This window comes from Thermobia domestica, chromosome 4, assembly GCF_964235325.1.
Source record: "Thermobia domestica chromosome 4, izTheDome1.hap1.1, whole genome shotgun sequence".
Taxonomy (NCBI): domain Eukaryota; kingdom Metazoa; phylum Arthropoda; class Insecta; order Zygentoma; family Lepismatidae; genus Thermobia; species Thermobia domestica.
This window is the reverse complement of record NC_137457.1, coordinates 168911646-168937514: the sequence shown is the minus strand read 5'-3', so window position 1 is coordinate 168937514 and position 25869 is coordinate 168911646. Positions and strand designations below refer to the sequence as shown.

Below are 25869 nucleotides of genomic sequence, written 5' to 3'. Positions count from 1 at the left end.
TATCTTCACATTGAAATCCTCTAATACAGAAATAGAATTTTCATATGGTATCGCGAGACTTGGTCAAATACCCGTGATACTTTTTCTGAAACAGCGTCTTTTATACCGTCATCCTTATCATCTGTTGGAACATTTACATTTTGGTCAGGCGAGATTTTGGGTATGGCGATATTTTGGGGCGCGAAGTTTTGGCCAGGCGAGGTTTTGGCCCCGCGAGGTTTTGGGCGGCGAGGTTTTGGCCAGGCGGGGTTTTGGCCCGGCGAGATTTTGTCCCGCGAGGTTTTGGGCGGCGAGGTTTTGGCCAGGCGAGGTTTCGGCCCGGCGAGATTTTGGGCCGCGAGGTTTTAGGAGGCGAGGTTTTGGCCAGGCGAGATTTTGGTCCGCGAGGTTGTCGCCGCGAGGTTCTGGCCGCGAGGTTTTGTACCCAAACCGGATGAAACTATACATGATTCTCTATCTGGTCACGAAACTATTAAAAACAATTGTAGTGTTCTGTAATCTTAAGGGAGAAAGTATAGGGACACACTTTGAAAACCTATAAAAATTTGATTGCGTTCTGGTGAATAATATCGAAGCGATATATATTTGGATTACCTTCACAGCGATAAATTTTTGGATTTCCTGTACAACCTCAGCACACATGACTCATGCTTACGGTATTAATCGTTGATGTTTTAAATATAAATCTCCGTTTTGATTAAATTAAGAGATTTTTTGGATTATTAGGACTATTTGGGTCATACGTTGTTAAATAATTCCGTTTATTTATTATTTCTTTATCAGCTTTCTTCTTATATACGGGCACCTCGATTACTTATTAGAGATTTATGTATTACTATCGAAGGTAAATCACATTTCAGGAATGGATGAAAATTCTCCCAAATATTTGCCAATGCCGTGTCTGACAGAATACTCGTAACAACTCTCAACCCGATGATATACCCATATTTTAGCTAAAAAAAATTATCCAGTTAAACTATTTTTATTCTATTTTAAGCAACTACGCGCGAAAATTCTGTACTAGATTGGCAATGTATCTCAACCACTGTCATTGGCGCAATACGAATAGTGTGTTTTTTGTGCAAGTGTTTAACCAGCAAAGACCTGCAAAATTTTCATCTGGCTCTTTCGTTAATATTTGAAGAATTTCGTCGAAACAAGGTAATATATCAGAAAATAATATAATAAGAAGCCTTCTTGGCCAGCTTTACAGAAAAAAAAATACTTTACAAAAAATTACTGTATCGAAAATATGAATTACTGTATCTTCGTTTGGGAGCCGAAATAATGAAGAAAGTGATTAAAGAAGGGAAGGTCCGGTGTTATATAGAATTTAGTTCTATTTGAGCGATAAGTAAGAACAATATTTACCTGCCAAATTCTTACCAAGGATTTTTTCCCTCCTATTGGAAACTAAATCTAAAATTTGTGTTTGCTCTTACCAACAAGATTATTATTCTACATGTGTAGATTCCCTCAGGGATATCCCGCTACCTTGCTGCTCGGTTCCTAAACAGTGATGGGTTAAACAATTATATTCTGGGTCCATTTAACTTAGAAAAGGACCCAAACACCTTTCAGCATAATTCGATTACAAAAAATGTATAAGTTTCAGATATGAAATTTTAATACTCTAGTTTAAGCTCCTTTGCCCATAAGACTGCTTTGTCCAAAAATTAAACGATGACAAAAAGTGCAATAGTCCTTTCAGTTCAGGATGCGTAGGTTCCTATTTGTTTTCAAGTCTATTTATATTTTTAGATATATGTATGTGAATATAGATGCATGAGAGCAGGGACGGGCACGAGTCGAGCTTTAAATCTCTACTCGACTTTACACTCGACTCGAATTCGAATACAGTTTCTAGTCAAGCAAAGGTAATTTGCTCGCATTGATTTCCGAGTCGAGTCACTGCTTTTAGGTCGACTTTTGAGTAGAGCAGAGTTTGATTTATGGCTCGCTTGTTCAGCTAATTTTAGGTTGTTTTAAAATCATAGTCTGAGTAGACTCGAACGGAAAATTCATAATAAATGTAAGCAGTAATGTGGAATACTTTTAGCGTCGCTCACGACAGCGGATATTACCCGTTATAACGACACGACAATATACTTTTATAACGAGACAGTCTCAAATGTCTTGAGCATCAATATATACTGTTGTTCTTACCATTAACACTGAGACCTGTACGCTTGAGTGTTTGAGCCAAAGCAGAAGATCACCCCGGCTAGTGATATCTACTGGCTACGCTCGGTTCAATGAGCGAAAAGCTCGAGCCGTCTTGGGTGGGATGAATCATCGATTCGGTTCAATTGAGCCAATTGCTCTAACGGTTCTGTTAGCAGAGCCACCGATTCAACTCATATGAGCTATCGGCTCGAGGGAGCTAAGTTCAAAGCGAGTTCACCGGCTTAGTTCAAATCGGCTCAACTGAGACGTTAGCTAGAAGTGCATCGATAGGGGTGAGCCATCGAATCAGTTCGGTTCGCCTCCAGTGAGCCACCGCTTCAAGCTGGCTCGGTTGGGTGACCTGTTGGCTTGGCTCACTTTTCAGTTCGGTTTGATAGTACAGGAGCTGTAGCGAAGCCACTCGAGCCGTTGATAATCCTAAAACCGTGCCGAGCAGTTTTGAACAAGTTTAGTCGGAGCCATATAACCTTTAACAAGTACTTGTAATTCAAAAACTCAAATAAAGAGCATCTTGAATGACTTCCATGCCTTCTGAAGACTTCTCGATTACCGAGATCTCCAATTGAATAGTTTTTAGTTTCCAGATACAAACCGTCTACTTTTCATGGTTATACACTGCGTTATAATAATAATAATAATAATAATAATAATAATAATAATAATAATAATAATAATAATAATAATAATAATAATAATAATAATAATAATGAAGTTAGCACACCCGCACGTCCTGTGCAAGCACAGGACACTATTGCTGTATAAATGATTGAATATCATACAAAATTTGAAATATTTATCACTAGGAAAGTAGTTTCAAACACGTTAATAATATCTTTAATGAAGAATTTCTCGCTAATAACTCATAGTTAAGACGTCTGCAAAGCTAGGGTGCACCCCACTGTCGATGGGTTAAATTAAGGAAAAATAGTAATATGTTCCATTTTTACTATTACTAAATCATTAGTTATTTTCGGTGATTTTATATATTCCTCTCCTCTCCTCTCCTTATGTTGGGGGCATGGCATGATAAAAGTTACACCAGGCCAGAATGTCATGTATGTTGAAACTTTGATCGAGATTGGTTGGGTGCTTCAAGTGTTGAGCTCTATTTAGTTTTATATATGGATCTCCCCTTACCTCCCGCTCTCCTAGGTTGTACCACCAAAAGGAAAACTAAAAGACTTTCTAGGCTCGAAAGTCATCCATTTTGAAAATTTGATCGAGATCGGTAAGATGGTTCAAGAGCTATTAAGTTATATTTATTTTTAAATATCTCTCCTTCCTTATACTAACCTAAGTTCTACCGTAAAGGAATATGACAAAACCACCCCAGGTCCAAATTTCATCTATTTTGATAATTTTATTAAGATCGGTTCTGTGGTTTAAGCGTGATGAATTCAAAAAGAGAGTCACTTTTATTTGTATTTTTCTTACATATATGTCCCCCACGTTATTAAGTCACGAACATGTTCAAATTTATTTATATATTTATTGATTTTTGTGTATCTCCCTTTCCTTCCCAACTCCAACGTTGTTCTGTCAAAGTGAAATCGTACAATCCATCCCAGGCACCAACGTCATCTCTGATAAAAAATTGTTCGAAATTGTTTGTTTGATTCAAGAATGACTAAGTTTTATTTATTTTTTATAATTTCCTGTACTAACCCACCCCTAAATTTTACCGAGAAAGTAGAAAGTTAAAAACATACTACGGCCAAAACCGCATCTACGTCAAAAAATTGATCGAGATCTGTGAGGTGGTTAAAGAGATTAAGATTCTAAAACATAGTCACTTTGTATTTGCAGATTTTTTTGTTCACAGACACCGCTATTTATATATAGATAATAGTAATAATAATAATAAGTATTAGTAGTAGCAGTATTACTATCATTGATAACATTGATCGACATGGGTTTTGATGTTGGAAACTAATTGACATTTTGAACAACTAGTTTGATACTGATCCCAAAACTATGTTTCTTATGTTCCCATTACCCACAGTTCTTAAAATTAACCGAAAGAAATATGTAACTTTTTGCTGTTATAGCTAGTCTCATTAACGGATGTAATAAAGTGTAATTTTTTCATGTATCATATTACTTAATGTAAGAAATCACGGTAAGTGTCACGTAAACAATTTATGCATACACAGCTCTAGGATACGCTGTTCTGATTAAGTTTCTCTGCGGTTTGTCGCTTTGAAACATTGAAACAATGTCATTTAGAAAATGTGTGAACTCTCTAGACATTTTTTTGTTACATTTGTGGATGTTATGTAGTGAAGAGACAAATAGAACAAAATTTGTGAAGGATGCATACAATGCATATTTTGGAATGAAATTAGGTTGTCCAGGACAAAAAGTTGGCCCCACATTTAATTTGCAAGACTTGTGTGTAGGCTTTGCGATTGTGGACATGTGGCACAAGAAAGCCCTGCCGTTTGGAATCCCAATGGTATGGCATGAACTAAAAATAATGTTGAAGACAGCTATTTCTGTGCTGTTAACGTTAGTGGTTTTAGTGCTAAGAACAAAAGTAAGGTGAACTATCCAAACAACGTACAATCAGCTATCAGACCTCTAGCTCATGGGCCAGATATACCTGTACCATGTTTACCAGCAATTCTCGAAAGTTGTTCTAGTGACAGTGAATTTAAGGTAGAATTAGGATAGCGTGATGATGAGGCATTGTATCCTAGTACGAGTACTAGCACTCCAAAGTCACTTACTCAACATGAACTTAATGATCTTGTGAGAGATTTAAATTTACAAAAAGAGAGTGCCCAACTTATTGGTTCAAACACATTTTTTTGGTACAGGCACCGAGAGAAAGAACATCTACCATATTTCACTGAAGAAGAAAATTTAGTGTATTGCAACAACATAAGAAAGGTGATAGAATTCTATGGTATTGGATACAATGCAACATAATATAGATTCTTTATTGATGCTTCGAAGGCCAGCTTGAAAGGTATTTTGTTGAGCAACGGTAATGTATTACCATCGATTCCCGTAGCATATTCTGTGTTCTCGAAGGAAAGGTATGAAACGTTGAGACTTATGCTCGTAAAAGTGAAATATGAAGAACATGGTTGGTCAGTATGTGGCGATTTTAAAGTGATAGCACTGTTGTTAGGTCTCTAATCCTTAAACAAAAAATTTCCCTGCTTTTGTGTGAATGGAAAGTTGGGATAGAGAGAATCATTAGAAGAAGAAAATGTGGCCACGTAGAAAGTCTCTCTCCAGGAAAGAAGAATGTGACACAACAGCAATTGATGCCATCGTCTAAAATACTACTCCCTCCATTGCACATTATGTTAGGAAACATGAAACAGTTCGTTAAAGTATTAAATACGGATGGGGAATGTTTTTAAATACATTGCAAGTAAATTTCCAGCAATCATTGATGGGAAACTGAAAGAAGGCATTTTTGTTGGCCCTCAAATAAGAAAGTTGATGCTTGACCGTGAATTTGAGCACATAATGACAGAAACTGAAAGGGAGGCCTGCGTTAGTTTCAAACTGGTAAGTGCCCATTTTCTGGGAAATGAAAAACATAAGAACTATGAACATTACGTGAAAACCTTTTGGAAAATTTATGTAAACTTGGAAGCAAACTGAGCCTAAAGTTACACTTGAGAAACTCCCATCTTGATTTCTTTTCACGTAATCTCGGAGACTACAGTGAGGAGCATGGGGAGAGATTTCACAAGGACATAGTAGAGATTAAAAGGAGATACCAGGGGAGATAGAACATTAACATGATTGCAGATTATTGCTGGATGTTGAAAAAGGATGTCCCCGTTTCAAGCGTCAGCGATGTCAGGAAATCGAAGCGAATGAACTTTGATGCTAAGTGACGTAATATATTTATGATTTTGTATGTAGGTGTAAATGAAATTGTACATTTACATTAACATTAACATTAATTTTACAATCTTGCATCATGTCGCATACATTTAAGAACTGTACAAAAATTGTGAGGAATGCCTGAACTTAATATGTAATACGTTTCGTTAAGTCGTTTATAGACTTAGTAATAAAACAATACACCCGCTGATGCTAATATATTTTAACTATTTGGGAAAAATGTGACGTGATAGAGAGAAAGTGATTTTATTTTTGAAATCAGCATTTAAAATCAATTTCAAAACATCACTGAACTCTTGAAAAAATGTCGAATAATTATAATTATATTGATCACATAGGATATTTGAAAATAGCTCTTGAAACTATACACAGTATTTCGCTCGATTTTTCTCGTTTTGACTGTACTATACTCGAAACACGACTTGAATTCGAATTGAGTTAGGGAAATTTTTTGCCGAGCTCTCCAATCGATCTGAAAGAAATCTGTTTAGAATCGAGTCGAGTTTCAAACAAAACTCAATCGAGCTCGGTCGTGCCCATCATTACATGGGAGAGTGGGATACGTGAAACCTTCGTTATTAAGAATATGATAAAAAATTAATGGGACCATATTACCTTTCTGTGTAAATGTCATTATTCCGTGTCTGAATTTGTATAGCACCTTTTACATTTTTAGGTGTACGAAACTCTTTTAGGTATTATTATCAATATTGAAAACCTTTCGGCGGAATCTACTTAGAGCAGCTAGGCATTCTCTAAATGTACCAATGATAGATCGTTTAAAACATATCCTAACCAGAAGACCCCTTCTTTCGGCGACATAGGTGAAACTCATTTTCAAGCCGTCTCGTCTTCGGAGATCTCTTCGCAGAGCTCCCTCAAGGATTCACAAGAAGCTTCTATTTGGGCTAAATGATGATTTGGTAAAACTTCATCCCAACATCTCCTATAAGGTTCAATTAACATGTAAGAGTTAACATGCTTGTCCCAGTAAAAACGTTCTATGACAAAACTTTCAGCGCTAAAATTTACGTTATATTGTGGGAATTTGTACCTTGTAAAGAGGCACAAGTTGCTGGTACTTGTGTACTATAATTTAGTGCCAAGTGTTTGCTGAAAATGAGGATTCATTTCTCAATTTTTACTGATTCAGATCAGGTCAAAACCATGACTAAAAACTTATATTTAGGAAAATCTCTTTCATTAGGCGGCGTTTCTACACGAATCTCCCTACGAGGTAAGCCATAGAGTTAACCAAAATACACGACTCACTAACAACGAAGATAGGGACGATGAGGAAATACCTGATTCACATCAGAAATTAGCTCAAACTGAGCAAGAATTAGGTAATAGCTTGAATTTCTTGCCTAACTTAGAAGTTATAGAAACGAAATCAATTACATTACTTACTCATACACTTTCGAGATGTTGTAGCTTGTTTTAAACTTGTCTCACGCCCGCAAATGAAAAATGTATTTGCCCTTTAAAGGTAACTTCAGATATTCTCGGTTCTCAGCATCTATATGAAGTGACGTCGAAACAGAGATAAATAATCGCGACAGAGGTATAGAAAGTGCTATACAGCTACATTGATGGAGGAGTAGGAGCCAATACTCCAATCCCTTCATTGTGGTTTTAAGGAGGACAGTTCGTTACGCCTATGTTGCAACTATCGGAAATTAACCTAATTTTAAAGCCCAAACTTTACACAATTCCGCGGTTTGTAACGGACACGTTACAGAAAAAATAATAAGTATTGTATATTTAGATATATTATCTCTTCAATTATGTATCTATTCCTCATTAAAAAGGAAAGATAAACAGTTGAAAAAAATACATTAAAAAAGAATTGAGTGAGAGAGAAAGAAAGATTAAATGTGATATCGAATGTGAGAAGATTTCCTTTGCTTTCTGTCAAGTTCAGCCAAGGTCGTTTGCGTTCGCGCTGGTAAGCCGTTGCGCATGTTTGGTGTTCGACGACTGCGAGTAGCTCGCTTCAGCAAGCTGACTTGTGGTTGAATCGTGATTCTGGATGCATCGATATTGTATTGCTAGATTTAAGTGGGCAGCGCTTTAATGGAGGCCGTTTGATTTTTTGTCTTTTGATTGCTATCATGTTTGAGTTGGTTTCTTTTTGGTGGCAGAATTAGTGTCTCAGGAAAGTGAAATGAAATAATCAACTGTAGTGAGAATTATGTTGCTTCTGAAAATAAGTTTAGTGCTTTACTCCGTATACGTGATTTTTTAAGTTTGTGTGAATTCAGAGTTAACTCAAGTCTTGTTAAAAGACGGAAGGGGAATTTTAATTTATTATTTCCCACTGGTTATTAATAGTTTCAAGAGAATAAAAGAAAGTCCTTTTTTTGTTAACTCATAAGTATAAAACGGCAATTGTTAAAATATCTTTTAAATTTTTGCAGGAGAGAAATTGAGGATTTACGTCCTATTTTTCACTTTGTGTTAGTGAGAGAATTGGGATCAGTTAATTTGGAAGAAAGTGAAGCTCATTAGACCTTGGTTTATTCTCATTTTCTTTCTTATTGAGTCTGGAGCAAATTACGGCCAGGAATGTCGAGGAACTCGAAATAAAACTTAAAAAAATGATTAAAGGTGAGTTGAATTTTCCTTATTTTGACTGTAGCGTGTTATGGCTTCGTTCATAAGTGTTAATGTGGATTGTAATTTTGTTTCCACATTCGATTAGAATTGAATTGCAAGAATTGACGCGATTAATATTTGAAAATCCAGGGGAGACAAAAAGACAGCGGGATTGTTCCTAAAGCCTTAGCAATATAATTTGTTACTTGTTTCCTTAATGGTTTAATGTTCCTAAAATTGAATATTCCTGTTTATTATTCTTATTGTTATATAAGGTCAATTTCGAGATAAATATTCCGGGCGTGTGATGAAATTATTTTTTTTATAAAAAGTAAAAAGTTAGAGTTGTTTGAACTGTTTGGCTTTGTTTGCGCTGTTTAAGTTAGATGTATGCTCTACAAAATATATTTTTTACTCTTGGTTTATCGATTATTTTTCCGCCTATAATATTATTTAACAGATTTAAATTTTCCCGTAAAATTAATTTTTGATTTTGCTAATTCTTTATTTGCTAATTTATCCAAAGTTTTTTGGGAGGTAAGACCTCTTATTGGTCGGAATGCAAAGGAATTTTTCAAATTTTACTACAATAGTTCATGTGTAAATCGTATTTGATGCTTGACTTAAAATATAATATATTTTGCAAAAAGATATAATATTTGTGGTGTAGTTGTAAGGTTCTTGATTGGCCATTGAAAGTTAAACTACGATTGCCTATTTGTAATAAAGTTTTTGAACTATTTTTGTTAATGTTCCCCTGAGAATTGACCAAATCTCTAACTAACTTCAATCTTGGAATTGTTATGATCGACTGATAGGATATAGTCCTGAATTTAACAGAGCACATAACTTCATAATTTGTGATATTATTGTAATAAAGTTTTTTGAATTGAAAGTATTGTTTGTTATTTATTTAAAATATTTAACTGATTTTTGAGTAAATTTCTCTCTGGATTTTCGAAAAACTGAAAACAGCAGCGCATATTTGATGTGTCTTGTGTAAAGCTCCTTCTGCGGCTTTTATTGGATTTTTTATATATTTTGTTTTACTTTCTACTTACTCCAATAAGCTGCGGATGGTGGCGTTACAGCTTACACAAGGTCTTAACTTTCCCCCATGGCACACAAATTACCTTCAATCTGCATAGCAACGAATGCTCATAAAACCTAGGGACATAGGGTAATCTGCCTTTATCTGTAGCGGTTTTATTATCATATTTTTGAAAACCCCTTTTGTACCATCGACAGCGCTAAATATTTTCCAAAATATGACCAACAGACCAACGTTGTACTTTCCGTTCCAAAATGGGAATATTTAATGGCCTATTTGGAAGACCTTTTACGTCGCAGTCAGTTCTTTACAGCTCTTTTTGGAAAGAAAAAAGGGCTATCCTAATCTGGCTCAGAGAAGCCAATATCAAACCCAATCCTAAGAAGTATTTCTATGTCTATGCAGATTTTTCTTGTTTGGTTACGTTGCTGTCAAACAAGCATTCGTGTAGACCCTGCTAAGGTTGAAACTCTTTCTAATTTTCTTTACCCTACAATCTTCAAGATTGTTAGAAGTATTATTGAACTTTGTTAATCTACAGCTTTTATGTTAAATATTTGTGATGGCTAGTCAAACCACTCGTACCAATAATAAAAAAGAACGTCAAGTTGAGAAATCAAGCAAGCTGCTTGGGATATATTGTTAAGCAATGTCTCTTGTCTGCCCCTGTTTTAGCGTACTTTGATCTCAAGAAAAACGTAACAGTCTAAACAGATACCAGCAAACAAATCATCGGCCGATACGTAGCATCAGTTGAAATGGATACTCAGGAACGTCCAATAGCATGTTTTGGTAAATCCTTAGCTTAATTATTCTACTCCGGAATTAGAAGCGCTTTCAATAACAAAACCTATCGTACACTTTGATTTTCTCCTCGGATACAGACGCTTTGTAGTGATAAGAGATGCGTTCCAATCTCAAAAGCAACAAAATGTTAATCTCGAGATTGATGCGTTGTGCAATACCCTTACAGGAATTTAAACTTAAGATTGAACATGTAAGCGGCAGAAACAACGTGAATTCCGTCTTCTTATAGAGACGTTCACTAACACTTAAATTACCCAGTAAGTACGAAGAAAAGAAAGATTATCTTGATATTTGTCAGCTTACATTGAGTCATGGAATAGTGCGGAAGATGTTACAATACAAGGATCTCAAGATTAGGGAACTTATTCAAAAAGAGAAAGATAACCCAACTGATAATCCTCTAAAACCGTATGTTTTAATGGATAGAGTATTATGTCGTCTGATGAACGACCTCAATGTGTAAGTAGCACCATAACATGTTATGGAGTCTTCGCAAGAGCTTCATTCGTCACCCCTTTCCGGAAGCCTCTCAGGTTCTTTCGAACATACTCGAAAATGAATGAACTCTATTATGTCCCAAACATGGATAGAATTATCAAGTAATGTGTCCGTTCTTGTGACTAATGCCAAAGAGTTAATACTCAGTGAAAAAAGAGCCAAGGTTTCCTTATCCTTCTACTTGTGAAAGATGAGTAATTTCACAGATGGAGCTTAGATATCTTTGGACCAATTCACCTCAGTGAACAATATCAGTACATATTGGACGAGTATCTTAGTCACTTCGCAGGAATGGTAACAAAAGTTCACCCACGGATTTGAGGAATTATTTAATCGATAAGGCAATGGTCCATGGATCCCAACTTGACGGGCCAGAACGGGAATTTCTGTACAAAACTCATGGCTTAATTTGAAGATTTATTCGACAAAAGCATGTGTGAACCGCAGCAATTCAGCCTTCTACACAGTGTGAAGTTTTTAACTTTCTTATTACAGTTTTCAAGAGAAGTGTATTGCCAAATAGCCGAGACGTTGAGCACAGTATGTGCGGTTTGTGCCAACCCCTACCACATACCCACTCCCCCTATTAGAATGTATTCTACTTACGAGATAGTTTTCGGCCAAAAGGCAAGGTTCCGAATCAACTGGATGTTCAGTTTCAATTTACGAAGATACAAGAACATAGAAAAAACTACGTTTAATTCGTCGCCTAGTTCAACACGCTATACTCTCAGCATCGAACTAAATTACGTTTACACCAATATATACAAAGTTACTAAACTAAACGTTGGTGATTTAGTTTTATATATTGATTATTTGAAGTAAAAGACGTTAGTACGAAATTAGCCCAACAACATATTAAGATATTTTACTGAATAGCTCTCTTAGAATTGAATGTAAGATCGAACTCGTAATTCGACCCTAAGAGACGTGTAATAGATTTTTGATCTAGTTATAAGTATAATTCCCATATTTGGTCAATTTCAATTACCGGTAACTATTACACATTTTCTAACGCTTTGTGCAATCCGAAGGTACAGAACGTGCTAGTAACGATAAGTTTAGTAACTATGTGAGTACATCCATCATCATTTTGTTCCTCCATGTAGGAAAGTAGGAAAAAATTGACCATCATTAGGCTGTCAAAAATTGATTGGTCAATATTTAATTTACGTGTATTAAATTGAACTAATACAACTGGATATACTGTATCACATATACTTTACATTGTATATGAATTACTTGTAAAAAATGCCACCCTCTAGTTTAAAGACTCACAAAACTATCTTAATGCTAAGAGAATATTTTCATTGCATAATGCTCTTTATTTGTCAACAATTCATTGTCCTTCATTTAATTAACTATATGGAAATATATTTAACTATTGGTGTTCTTTCCAGACTAATATTAGCTTCTTGTTCACTTATAAACTCCATAGGTCGTCCTACACTCTGTTGCACAGGTAAATGATTTAATAACATATGCGAAAAAATACTTTTATTGCTTGATTACCCATATTATATTAGTTAATTACATAAAAAAGTTACTAGCTACTTTTAAACTCCATTGAATTTTATAACATACGTCACCATAATTTAAGTTTTAGTTTACGATATCGCATAGCGTCTCTACTTTATTTTTAAAACATGCACGCGCACGACTCTCTATGAATGTTTGATTAGTACGTTTGTAGGTTATGATTTCACTAGCTAAAATCAAATTCATATTAGTAAAAAAATACTTCCGTATAAAATTCTCCATACACATTGTGGACTATTAGAATACATTCTCCATACTGACTATTAGAATACATTCTGGAGTAATTAATTCGTACACGTTTTCCCACAATGGAGAAGGCTCTTCCATTGTTTGATGATATTTTCAATCTCAGAAAGTCTATGGCCATAAAACACTATAGTTTTGTCTCTAACGACAGAAACGAAGTTGCGATTTTTATTACTATCATTTTCCGTTCTCCCTTCTCTATTGATGTTTAATTTATGTCGAAATTAAATGCAAAGCGTTCTCATGCCAATTGGTTGCTTGGATTTTCATGATATCACAGTTTCTGAAATAGTTCTTTACCAATATAAATATTCAAATTACAATGCATGAATTTTGAATCATACTAAGTGGGAAAATCAGGGAAATAAGTCAGTGTTATGAAATGAACTCTCAAGGAAAGGAAACTAATCCGCTATGGGAACAAACTGCAGATGATAATGACATAAACGGTAATAATACTATTAGTCACAATACTTATTAGATTATTATATGAAAGGTAACAAAGAAATGCAACAAAATACCTCTATAACTGAAGTATTAGGAAGTTGAACGAGAGAATTAATGACACGTAAAGTTATGCAGAAGTGCATTTAAAAACCAAATTTACCAATACTTAAATGCAGACATGAGAACAATGAGACTAACTGAACATTAATTTATTTAGAGATACGTTTGTAATAGATTAGCTTTTTTTTCTCGTCACAACATGATAAGTGTCACATTTAGTTACACACATGTTGTTAAAGAGATATACTTATGGTATGTTAGTAACAATTTATTGCTACTATTTAAACGTTAACATTTTTTTAACGGTCATAACCCCCACACAAATGGACAAATCCCCCAAACGCACGAACGGTCAAAACCCCCACAGCCAAAACCCCCACACTCAAGAAATGTCAAAACGCCCACACAATCGGTCAAAACCCCCACACAAATGGACAAAACTCCCACACATAGCAACGGTCACAATCTCCACCTAAATGGACAAAACCCCCACACAAATGGACAAAACTCCCACACAATCGGTCAAATCTCCCACACTCTGAAATGATCCTGGTTGTATGTCTTGCCCTTGTACTTTTTAATAACATTTTTTATTCCACTTAAACCTATGTTGCAACTATTCTTCTTGCACTGTTTTGTAATGACAGAAACACTAAGGTGGGCGTCGTAAAGAGCCGCAACAAAGACGTGCAATCACGGTATTTTCAGAGTGTGGGGGATTTGTCCGATTGTGTGGGGGTTTTGTCCATTTAGGTGGAGATTGTGACCGTTGCTATGTGTGGCAGTTTTGTCCATTTGTGTGGGGGTTTTGACCGATTGTGTGGGCGTTTTGACATTTCTTGAGTGTGGGGGTTTTGGCTGTGGGGGTTTTGACCGTTCGTGCGTTTGGGGGATTTGTCCATTTGTGTGGGGGTTATGACCGATCGTGTGGGCGTTTTGACATTTGTTGAGTGTGGGGGTTTTGGCTGTGGGGGTTTTGACCGTTCGTGCGTTTGGGGGATTTGTCCATTTGTGAGGGGGTTATGACCGATCGTGTGGGCGTTTTGACATTTCTTGAGTGTGGGGGTTTTGGCTGTGGGGGTTTTGACCTAGACCCGAGAAAATTCATTCTAAGCCAACTATGCAATGACATGAAATATTTGCCTAAACTGTTTTCTTCGAAATATAGACTTTTGAACAAAATTAATCTCTTCTCAAAGAACATACACGTTTGCTGCTTAAATAAGATCATTATAAAATCTTCGCATTAAGGTTAAAAGAATTATATCAAACTAAATAATCCAATGTTCAGGTTGCACAACATGGTGATGCGTTTCTTTTCCATTTTCAGGATTAAAGGGAAAACGAGGACGGCCGTTACGCAAACTCTTTAAATCAGGTAAGTGAAAAGTTTAATTTTGTAACTGAGATTATTATTATTATTATTATTATTATTATTATTATTATTATTATTATTATTATCAGTATTATTATTATTGTTATTATTATGTAATAAATATGGGGCGCTGTGGCTCAGAGGTACAGCGTTCAGCTCCTTTGCTTGGGGTACCTATTTCGATCCTAGCATCCGCCGTGTGGAATTTTTGGTGGACAAACACAGTGCTCGTGGGTTTTCTCGGGGTTCCCCCATTCCCTCCCACTTTCTTCATTCCGTCATGTCACTCATCTCTCATCGTCAACATCTCCTTTAGCCTAACCGGCATAACCATGGGACGTAAAACTTAAAGATTTCATTTATTTTTTAAAGTAATTAATTAGCCTTTCTTTTAGAAGTTAATGAGGGTGTTAATTTATTTATTTTGATTTTGTGTGCAGATGTAAATCCCGCGTTTGTTCATTTGATGCTTCATCTTGTAACCCAATACTTTCGGGTATTATTATCAGCAAATTATCAAGCAGTTGCATTATTCTTATTTCCATTCCTTCCTATCTTTCCATCTATGGCTGTGTGAAAAAAATAATTTCTTGGCAAGATATGTCCAATCCTTTTTACTTTGCTATAAACGATGTTACTCTCTCTTCCTTAAACACCATATTTCGAAGTTTTTCTAATGTCTCTTCTCCAAATTCATTAATATCTTATTCTCCGAATAGTATAAGACAATATTCCATTTATGTCACTTCACTACTTCTTTCTTAGTCAAACAACAATCCCGCTAGTTAACAGTGATCTCTTCTTGTTGAATGCTTCCATGGTAATGGTATTACTTGACCTTATTTCTTGGTAGCACTATACGTCAATCGCCAAAATATATTTGAAATTATTGACATCTTTAGTTTCTCTACGTTTATTCCTACTTATTTCCGTTCGATGTTCCCATTGCTTCCGATTTTTATTTTGATTTTTATTCTGTATAGTTTTCTAAGTGTAAAGTATTTGTCAAACATTTCTTGCAGTTCTTTCTCGGTTGTACATAGTTTGTAACTTTTACATTAAATGCGAGTTAGGTTAGGTTAAATTCAGAGAGAGTAAAGTGTGACATAGATACAAAAGCGTTCCGTGTCCTACGGTTAGCTTTTTACAAATTCTAATGTCTCTGTAGACGCTCAAAGAAATGTTGAACAGGAACATCCAATCCCGCAAATTTAAACGTTGATTGAAATATTGTTCAAGACACTTGAAAAAATTCTCGAATGAAGTTGATACAATTTTTGAATGATCACGGAGGTATTGAGCGATCTTTTATATCATGGTTGATAGGTAGCAATCCCAAACAAGTGACCGAAACTATGAAGAGAGTTGGAAGCGAAACTGCGTACTGATTTAGATTAGACCTGAGCATGAATAGCTATAACATTAAAATTGATTTCTTAATTTTCGACAGTTATTTGGAATTTAATAGACTATAGCATGTATATCATTTAGAATACAGGGCAACTGACTTTGTAGCAACGTCATCGAATTTTCGCCAAATAGTTTGTAACTTTTACATTGAATGCGAGTTAGGTTAGATTAAATTAGGAGAGTAAAGTGTTACATAGATACAAAATCGTTCTCTGTCCTACGGTTAGCTTTTAACAAATTCTAATCTACACATTCTTCGTTTTTATGTTCTTTATATTAATGCATCGAATATTGGTTATTTGAAATGCTGAAAAAACAGGAAACCAAACAAAGGAATAGTATTTTCAGCTCCTGGACTTACTGCCATATATGCATCAGACTTTTATCACAAACCTATTCCATATTTGGTACTGGTAAGGAACATCCCGTCAAACAATTAGTAATTTTACTCTTAAAATTTGTGAGTGCCTATGAAAGAGGATTGTCTAGGATATAATTTCCTTTGTCGGAACATGCTTGTATAATAGGCAACGAGCATTTACGTTCAGAATATTAATGTTACTACTATCAGATCATTAAAATGCCTATACTTCAAGTGAGTCAAAAAGATGTTAAGGGTTTCTTACACTATTCATATTTATGCATTATTCTTATGTTTCTTTCACTATAACCTCCGTCGATGACACGATTACTCCCTACGGATATTGTCCGACGTGGACCCCTTCTACGCTTCGTCAATAACATTCTTATATAGCATTTAGTTTTTATGGACTTTCGTATGTATGACTTATAGCGCATTAGTACCTAATTTGAAAGCCCTCATAAAATTAATTTACATGCATGACAGCAATTCCTACCTTAGGAAATAAATTCTGAAATACTACGTGTGAGTTTCGTGATAAAATAATTACATATATTATAATCATTTCCAGGGTACCTAAGTTTGCGGTGATATCAATTTTACGCTATTATTTGCTATCATCCCAGATTAATAATAGTTCAAAACTTCTTACTAAGGCAAGAAAGATTATCTGTCAATCCATCTATCTATATATATAAATTTACGGACCCTCTTTTCTTATTCTTTTTCTCAAATAATTATTTTCACTTATCATTGAATCAAAATTTATCAAGAGTTATGGATATGCCAGTACTATAAATACGTGCATCGTGTATGTTATCAACAAAAATACTAACAGTATCTTACAGCGGATATTTACTTTTGTTTATATTACAATGCATACACTCAATATTAGGTAATTATGGAAAGGAGTAATAAAAAGATATTATTTCAACAACTTCCGCTCTGCCTCACGACGCCATCATAGTTGTTTTGTATTTTTCTGCGCTCTAAACGGAAGCTAATTTACTATTGAGTGGTCTGGACTTGGATTGTTTAGAACTTGGCAGAGATCAAATAACTTATACGAAACTATTGAATTCAAGACAATTTTTACGTCAGTGCTGAAGTCTTTTTAATCAAACACCCTAAAATGGTCTTAAACGTTAGTGTTGTTGAAGCTTTGTTTGACCGTCTACAAACAACATAATAGCCGTATCATTTGTACAACTAATCTTGTTAGTGATCGGCCCTCCAATCTTAAAGTCCGGACTTCCCATTAATGCTTAATTCGTTAAACATTTAATAAAAAAAATCAATAATTGGATAGAAATATCACACCCTTTCTGAAGCTTCTTCCTATATCGAATTATTGATTTATCTTTCATTAAAGCTTATACTTTACTCGTTGACCTATGTAGAGATAGCAAATGAGTCCTTGGTCTCTAGAGTTGATCTAAACTCATTTAAGTGTTTTCAAAAGTAAAGTCCAATTGACCAGGTAAAAAGCTTTTTGAAAGACAAGAAACCAAAACATACACCTTCATTTACGCCAACAACTTCTGAGAAAATTCTCATCAAGGCCACAGCATCTTTTGCTTTCCAGAGCAGAAATTAATCGTCCTGTAAGATCTCTTCTATTTTACATTTCGCTGTCTGTTAAGTAGGCGCGGAGTAACATTTCCAGTTTGGGGTATAAGGCTAATGATTCTGTGATCGCTTCACTTTTCGTTTGCATTTTCATGTGTAATGCAATCATTGTAATATCAAAAAAATCCTTCGTCATAAGTAAAGTCAATACTTCATTGAATTGTTTTCTAATCCCTTGAACAAATCTAATGATATGTCAAGGTCGTCAGTGGCTTTCTTTCTTGCATGTCGTTACGTCTTGTTTCACTTCATGTTTTAAAATTCTGCGTCATTTTTCTATGTAATACACCTCATTTTCTGCTTCGTTTGAATTACTGAACTCGGGTTTTTGATAGTGCAGATCTGTATTCATCACAAATTATAAATATTATATGCTAGTCAGTGGCCGCATGAGCCTTGAAATCTTCGATTCCAAACATGGGTATACATTTGTCAGCTATCCCTACTAATTCTTCTCCTTTCTAATATATGAGATCATATCTACTGTGTCGTTGAAGTTGAATTACATCATCATATATATGTTGCATGTACTCTCTTTGGCTTTGTCAATCTCTCTTCTCAAATGATTATTCAGCGTTCTTCGCCTTCCAAGAACATTGCTCTCGAACTTTTATGCCCCTCTACATTCTTAAGAATCGCTTCACTTATTCGTTTTTTCTCGGTGCTATTTTCATCCTCTCGATATTATTGTGGAGTGTGTCAAGGAGAATGTGTTTAAATTCACAAACAAATTTTATGCATCACTTACATGCCCCAATTGCACAGATTTTTCTTCAATCTCTCATTTCATATTAGTGTATATTTCTTAGTCTCTCTGATTTTCATTTTCGCATGTCTCCCCATACTTTTTGAGTTGTTGCAAACAAGGTTTGACATGCTCCGCTATTAGGTTGTGATCTGAATCATGTTTCGCACAATTCCTGAAATGTTTGTTAAGAAGAATGTATTTGAAGTAGTATCATTTCTTATTTCTAGGACTTTTCCACGAGTACAGTTTGTTTTTTTCCTGAAACCAGAACTACGTCATATTGCCTACTAAAAGCGATAAACATTTAGCTCTGTTAGTTTCTTCTAACTGTTAGAAATGATCCCGCCATCTTACAGGAGGTTCCGACAACTCCATTGAAGTCTGACTGTATGACATTCAACTTGCCTTTCCTATCCTGATGCAATGTTAGTAATGTCACCATCTATTACTTCTTAATACCATCATGACATCTATTTCATCGCCATGATCGTTGGGTTTTGTCATCAATATTTATATTATCACAATGCCCATGGGTTTTATAATTTTTTACAAACATCAGGAGGTCATTACAGCAATATATATTAGGGTGGGTCACTTTGTAACGAAAAAGTAAAATGTATAATTTATTGTACACATTGTCACGCTCCGAGTATCATTGATGTAATTTTTTTATGCACATTTCAAGAGGGCAGGGTAATATTTGATCTCTTTGTACAACTAATCGAACCATATCATTTTGCATTATTTAATTTTATTCTGATTAATTACTTGTATTTTTATTACGTGGTCGAAATTTTTACTGTTGAGTTAAATGAAGTACTTGCTTGTCTAATAAGGAGCTAGTGTCCCAAGTAGACGTGAGTGTTTCACCAAAAGGTCTTAGACTTGATCGTGCTTTTATATGTTGTTGCCGAAGACGAAACCTTGGCAGTAGGTACTGATGATGGTAGAGATGCGATTTTCTCTTCAGTGTAACTGTTTACTTCATTTCAAATTTAGCTTTATTGCGTTTCCGCTCATATGATTCATATGTTTCTCCTTTCGTACACTTACTGTTAGCTCTTATTTTCGAAGTTATAACCTTATCTTCTCCACTCAATGACGAACTCGTACGATCTTTTTTGACGTAATAAATTATTCCTCTTCTTTGTGATATGCTAGTCGTGTACATCACGTTTGGCCTGGAAATGTCTAGTAACTGAAGGAGATACCATTTCCAAATCTGTCATTTTATTAGCTTTATCTGTGTTTCGCGATTCTTCATTACCCTGAGTCTGGTATTCCTTGTTTAATTTCTGTATAGCAGTATCGGAATTCTACTCGTATTTAAAACATATATGTGATTTCTGCTACATAGTACTAGTACTATACTAGTCATATAGTATAGTACTAGCAGATTTAGTTATATTGCACATTTCATTTCGTTATGATGGTAATAAGGACTAACAGTGCTTGTTCCTTTGAAGGGAACCGAGCTTCTAGGAACTATCCTATAGATAGCGTATCTGGCAGTCAAATTCCTCGTTTGATTCCAGGTTTAAATTTCAGCTACTTGGGCAACATAAAAAATACATGAAATCCAATAGTACAAAGTACTCCAAGATTACAAATATCACTATTTTAAGATAAAAGTGATAAGTATGTACAAGTTATCTTGTTGTAATTTGAAATTTACGTCTCTCAAACTAGTGAGACACGGGGAGTAATTAAGGTCATATGAAAATTGCGTCTTTGAAAAATGATACACTCTCAAGACTCTAGTATGCATACAGCATAATTACTGGTATTACATAATTATCATTTATAATAAATGCATATGATTATTTTTAATTTTCTGCCTAAATTATAGAATAATCCCTATAATTTTACAAATACACTGAAAAACTCATAGGATTTAAAGACGACCATTCCTTAAATCTATACATCGCGTCCTTAATTACGAAGAAAACAAGAGCAACGGCACTTCTGAAGCGGACAACATTATAAAAAATGTATTTTGTAAAATGCCTTTTAACTCCTGCCTGGCCAGAGTGTTACCTCCTGATTATTATGTCACTCTGAGGTCATTGAGTGACGTCATTAAGTGATTTTTATTAATCATGCCAGAATGTACTCCGTGCATTTCCTTTCTGTAGCTTAAGTAAGGCTGATAATTAGGACAGCTATGTATGTAGTATCTTTATTGTATTATATCTTCTGCATATTAATAGAGCGCTACTATCATAAGGAATGACCGAAATACTGGATTTAATGAAACAAGCGAATCATTTTGCGTACTTGTAGGTGTCTATAGGTTGGTAAAAAATTTATATGGAGGCATCTGAATTTCTCACTGGTAATCCGATATGGCCTCCATTTTCAAAATAGCATCTTTTTCAAATCTCCTCTGCACATTTTTGCAAACATCTGAATTTATAGAAGATTTTTCTAAGATATTTTTATTGATATTGGTAGGGGATGTAACAAGCTTTACAACGAATACAAAACACCATATTTACTGAAACAAATATGACCACCATTTTCAAAATGGCGTCTTTTTCAAATCTCCTTTGCACATTTTTCAAAGAATCTCATTAACTCATATTGTACACTGAAAACTTACATATTAAACAACAAGACAATTTAAGTTTCTTGAAACTGCAAGCTTCCGTACGGCAACTTTTTCTGCACTGACATGTAATAAGTTCACGAAGTGCATGGGACAATTCTGGAAGTTCCGATCATATGGGCGACAGAGTAGTTCCAAGTAACTTCCATCCCCACTTTCCTAGATCTGGATAAAGAATGTGGAACTGAAGATCATGTCCCCAAATGTGTCCTGCTTGATAATGAGTTCTCAGTACATGTTGAAACAATGCCACTGAGGTGTGGGGTATATTCGTCATGGTTCGTTTGTGGGAAGTAAACAGATTTTTTCTGGCTTCATTTAGAGTAATGGCAGAGGAGAAAGCGCAGTGGGCGAGGATAATAAAACGCTCCAGCACATATAGCGCTGATGCTGGTATTTCACTGTGAGGACTGAATAAGAATGTAAAGGCTTCTGTAGCATCAGGAAATACATCCCACGTCTTCCGCATTGTTCGTTTACTACGGCCACAAAAATGATGTAGTATCGCACCCAGTGAAAGCATGAAAACCACAAAGGGTTACCGAATTTTTCTCATCCAGTTATTTCACAACAGAGTGCACTGGGAAATCTTTAATTTATGTTTTGACCCCAGATGGACGAAGAGTGACTGTAAACCTCTTTTTTGAAGATCAGCAAAATAAGATACCGCCAGTACTACAATGTCGGTGTCAACGGTGTGAACTACTGCGTGTCGGCTACCACTGTCTACTGCATCAGCAAGATGATGAAATATTCTTGGATCGGCCTCATGGTGGTTACAACTGAGCAAATTGCTGGTCTTTGCCTTACCATTCTTTTTCACCTCGTGTTCAAAAGTAACAATAAGCTGGATGTTCTGCAATTCTTGACAGGAAATTAGATCTTCTGCTAGTAAATTAAACAATTCTCGTTTATTGTCATCATTGCGAAGAAATTCTTGCCAGTTCTTCGGTATTATTCCGTTTCTTCTCATCTGTCTGCGAGCTCCTGAGCCTCTGCTAACACGAGCATATGATTTAGGGGTTACATCATCATATGTATCAAACACGACGTACACTCGCTGTAAAGAATGCCATGCTGTATGTAATTACTCACAACAGAGTATTCAGAAAACGTTTTGACTGATCGTGGATTCAGTCTATGAACAAGCCCTGGCCCATCATACAAAAAAACGTCGTGTGTCTTTGGTACAATTTCCTGAAGTATTTCTCTGGGCTCGTTGATGGTACTGAGCAGTGACGACGCCAGCTTTAAGTTCTTAGGGGGGCAAAGGAGGGGCAGATACATTTTCGGGGGGGCGGCTATTTGCCATACCAAAATGAAATATTTATTACGTTTGACTTATTTTACATTACATTGTGCATTTCGTTGCTGTTTTCATATTAGACCTATATGATTATAAATAAAACTTATTTCAAGTAAAATTTGTAACTGACAAATAAGTAACGTCTGCACATGAAATATTTTTCAATAAAACTTTTGAAGCCTGAATGTCAATTGAATTACTTTCGCGTATGCTACAAGTAACACATGCGTCTAGTATATCTCTACGTAATATATATATATATATATATATATATATATATATATATATATATATATATATATATATATATATATATATATATATATATACGTAGAGAGAGAGAGAGAGAATTTATGAGGAGCTGCTGAAAATATCGTAGTCCAATCCAGAAGGAGTGTAGGTACTAGGTAGAAAAATGAAACGTAGTTTAGAAAAACATATCTCTGTAGGTATATACAAATTCAAATTTTCATATTAATAATGACATTCTTATTGTTTCTCAGGCCCCTGAAGTGATTATGTGTGCCCAAAAATAATTTTACGAACATCCAGATCCTAACTGTTATAACATGTTTGTTCCACCAACGGAAGTCATTGAAGTAAATTAATTAGGAAATCAGTGAAACACGACGGGAGTCTCCGCCATTATATATAATGGTGAAGAAGTAAGTGGCTTAGTATAAACGTGGCGATTTCTCAACAAAATATACTTTACATCCATAATGATTAAAAGCAATGACTCTTCCCGAAATCATGGATGCAATTTGTGATATTATTCTTGAAAATTGTAGCATTTCAGCCAGTGGTGGATATAGCCCGGGGCCGGAGGTCCTAGGCCACCCCAGTTTTTGAGTAACAAAAATAATTAAAGCTATTATTTATATGGTTTTTAAAGTGTATAGTAAACTCACGATATTCTTATTATAGTCTGAGGTCTGGCTGCACCTCGCTTTCTCAGAAAAACCTCTCACCTCTTTTTTACCTTCTCAGCAAAACTTGTGTCAGAGATTCTGGGCATTTCTTTTGAACTCATCGGTAGCATAATTCAGAATGGCTTGGGTATGCTCAAATTCTCGACATAATGGGTTCCCAAAATATGTCAGGAGAATAAAAGAGTGACGGCATTAAGAGAAGTTTTCTTCCAATTTGACCGTAATGCTGATCAATTTCGCTCACGAATAGTAATCATGGACGAAATATGGTTCTACCACTATGATCCTGAAACAAAACATAAGTCAATGGAAAAAATGAAATGAAATCTTTGAGTTTTACGTCTCACGATTATGCCGGTTAGGCTATAGGAGACGGTGATGATGAGTGATGAATGAAATGGTGGAATGGAGAAAGTGGGAGTAAACGGGAGAACCGCGAGAAAACCCACGCACACGGTGTTTGTCCACTACAAAGTTCACTTGGCGGGGCCTGGGATCGAACCCAGGACCCCAAGCACCAGAGGTGAACACTCTACCACTGAGCCACCGCGGCCCCATAAGTCAATGGAGTAGTAGCACTCATTTCTCCCTCGCCCCAAGAAGTTGAAGACACAGAAGTAGGTTGAGAAATTGTTTGCAACATTCTTCTGGGATAAGTATGGGGTCGTACTCGTAGACTACCTTCGCTATGGTCAGATATTTAATCCAGAATCTCTGTATTACTTACAAAACTCAAAGAAAAATTCGAAGTTCAACGCCGCGGAAAATGAAAAGAATACACCTGTCCATAGAGCCCCTGCGAACACAACTGACATTACATAATCTAGGATTTCAATGTCTAGATCATCATTCTCATTCCGCAGATTTAGCTCCGTCTAACTATTACGTGTACTTATTTTTCAAACTTAAATAACACTTGAAAGGACGTCATTTTAGATCCGATAGGGGTAGTGCTACGAACAGTGGTGAAAGGAAATCTTCAGATTTTTTTAAACTTTTCTGCAAAAACTGGACCACTGTACAAGGTAGTATATTGACTCCGGGGGAAGTGTAGAAGAAGTTAAACTTCACTATTCCACGTGCACTTCTGGATTGGGCTACGAATTTTTCAGCAGTTCCTAGTCAATATGGTAGACGTCAAGTCAGTACTTTGAAACAAAGTAAGGGAGCACTGGTATAAACCAATTACTAACTAAAGATCAGCACTCTGACAACACGTTTTATTGGGAATCAATTTAATTCAATAAATTTATTATTATCATTTGCAGGAAGGGAAAACACAACTCTTTTTATCCCCTTCAAAAAATTAAGCTCTTGTAGTTGCAAACTAAGCTGTTATAAGCACATCCTCTGAATATTGAAAGCCGAGAATACTGTTTCAGAAAAAAGAAATATAAAACCTTTAAATAAAACAAAATATGAAACTGCAAACTTCAAACCTGGATAAATACAAACAAGTTACGTAACTGTTTTTATCTTTCTTTTCTTCCCTTCGAAGTTGATCCAATAAGAAGAAAACAAATCGACTAAATCTAGTATTGTTCGCTAGGCACAATAATTAAAAATCAAAGAAAGAAGTATAACTAAAATTTACCTCAAAAGCGCTAAATTAGAAAACAGAAGTATGCGTGCATACCCAGACGCTCAAAGAAAGCAGCTTGAGGACTAATCTGCCATATAGTAAATGCATGGAAAGTAGACTACAATTTGACGATGAGATTGGTTATGATACTGATATAAAATACTACATGTAGAATGTTTAAAGATTGTAGGAGTCTGGGGGGCAGTCTAGGTGGCAGTCAGGGGGGCAGAAGTAGCTACTAGGGAGGCGCTCGCCCCCTTGCTTCCCCTCTGGCGTCGTCACTGGTACTGAGGTACCTTGGAACGAGTTAGGCCGACTTACAGAGGGATCGTCTGATAAAAGATCCGGAACATTGAGAAGTGTCTCGTAAAACTGACAGGTTTATCGAAATCGTCATCCTCTTCTCCTTCATCATTCTCGTCTTCTTCTTCGTCTGTGCAATTTGATTCGACAGTATTCCCGTTCAAGAGACTCAAGAAACAGGTTGCAAGTGCTGATTTATTACCAGATCTAAGTGTGCCATGCTGCGATAAGGAAGGTGGATAAGGCTGATTTTTATGACTAAAAAACTTATCGATGTCTTGATCTCGGTTTATGCAACAAGAAAAAGTTTAG

General features: G+C 35.6%; 1 long non-coding RNA gene across 1 annotated transcript in view; it reads left to right on the top strand.

The window, feature by feature from the left end:
• The window catches only part of LOC145683394 (uncharacterized), a 522616-nt gene that overhangs the window by 181248 nt on the left and 315499 nt on the right, over positions 1-25869 (top strand). The window contains exon 3 of the long non-coding RNA XR_014131076.1: positions 14634-14681. This is a non-coding gene — a long non-coding RNA (uncharacterized LOC145683394). The remainder of the gene's footprint in view (positions 1-14633; positions 14682-25869) is intronic.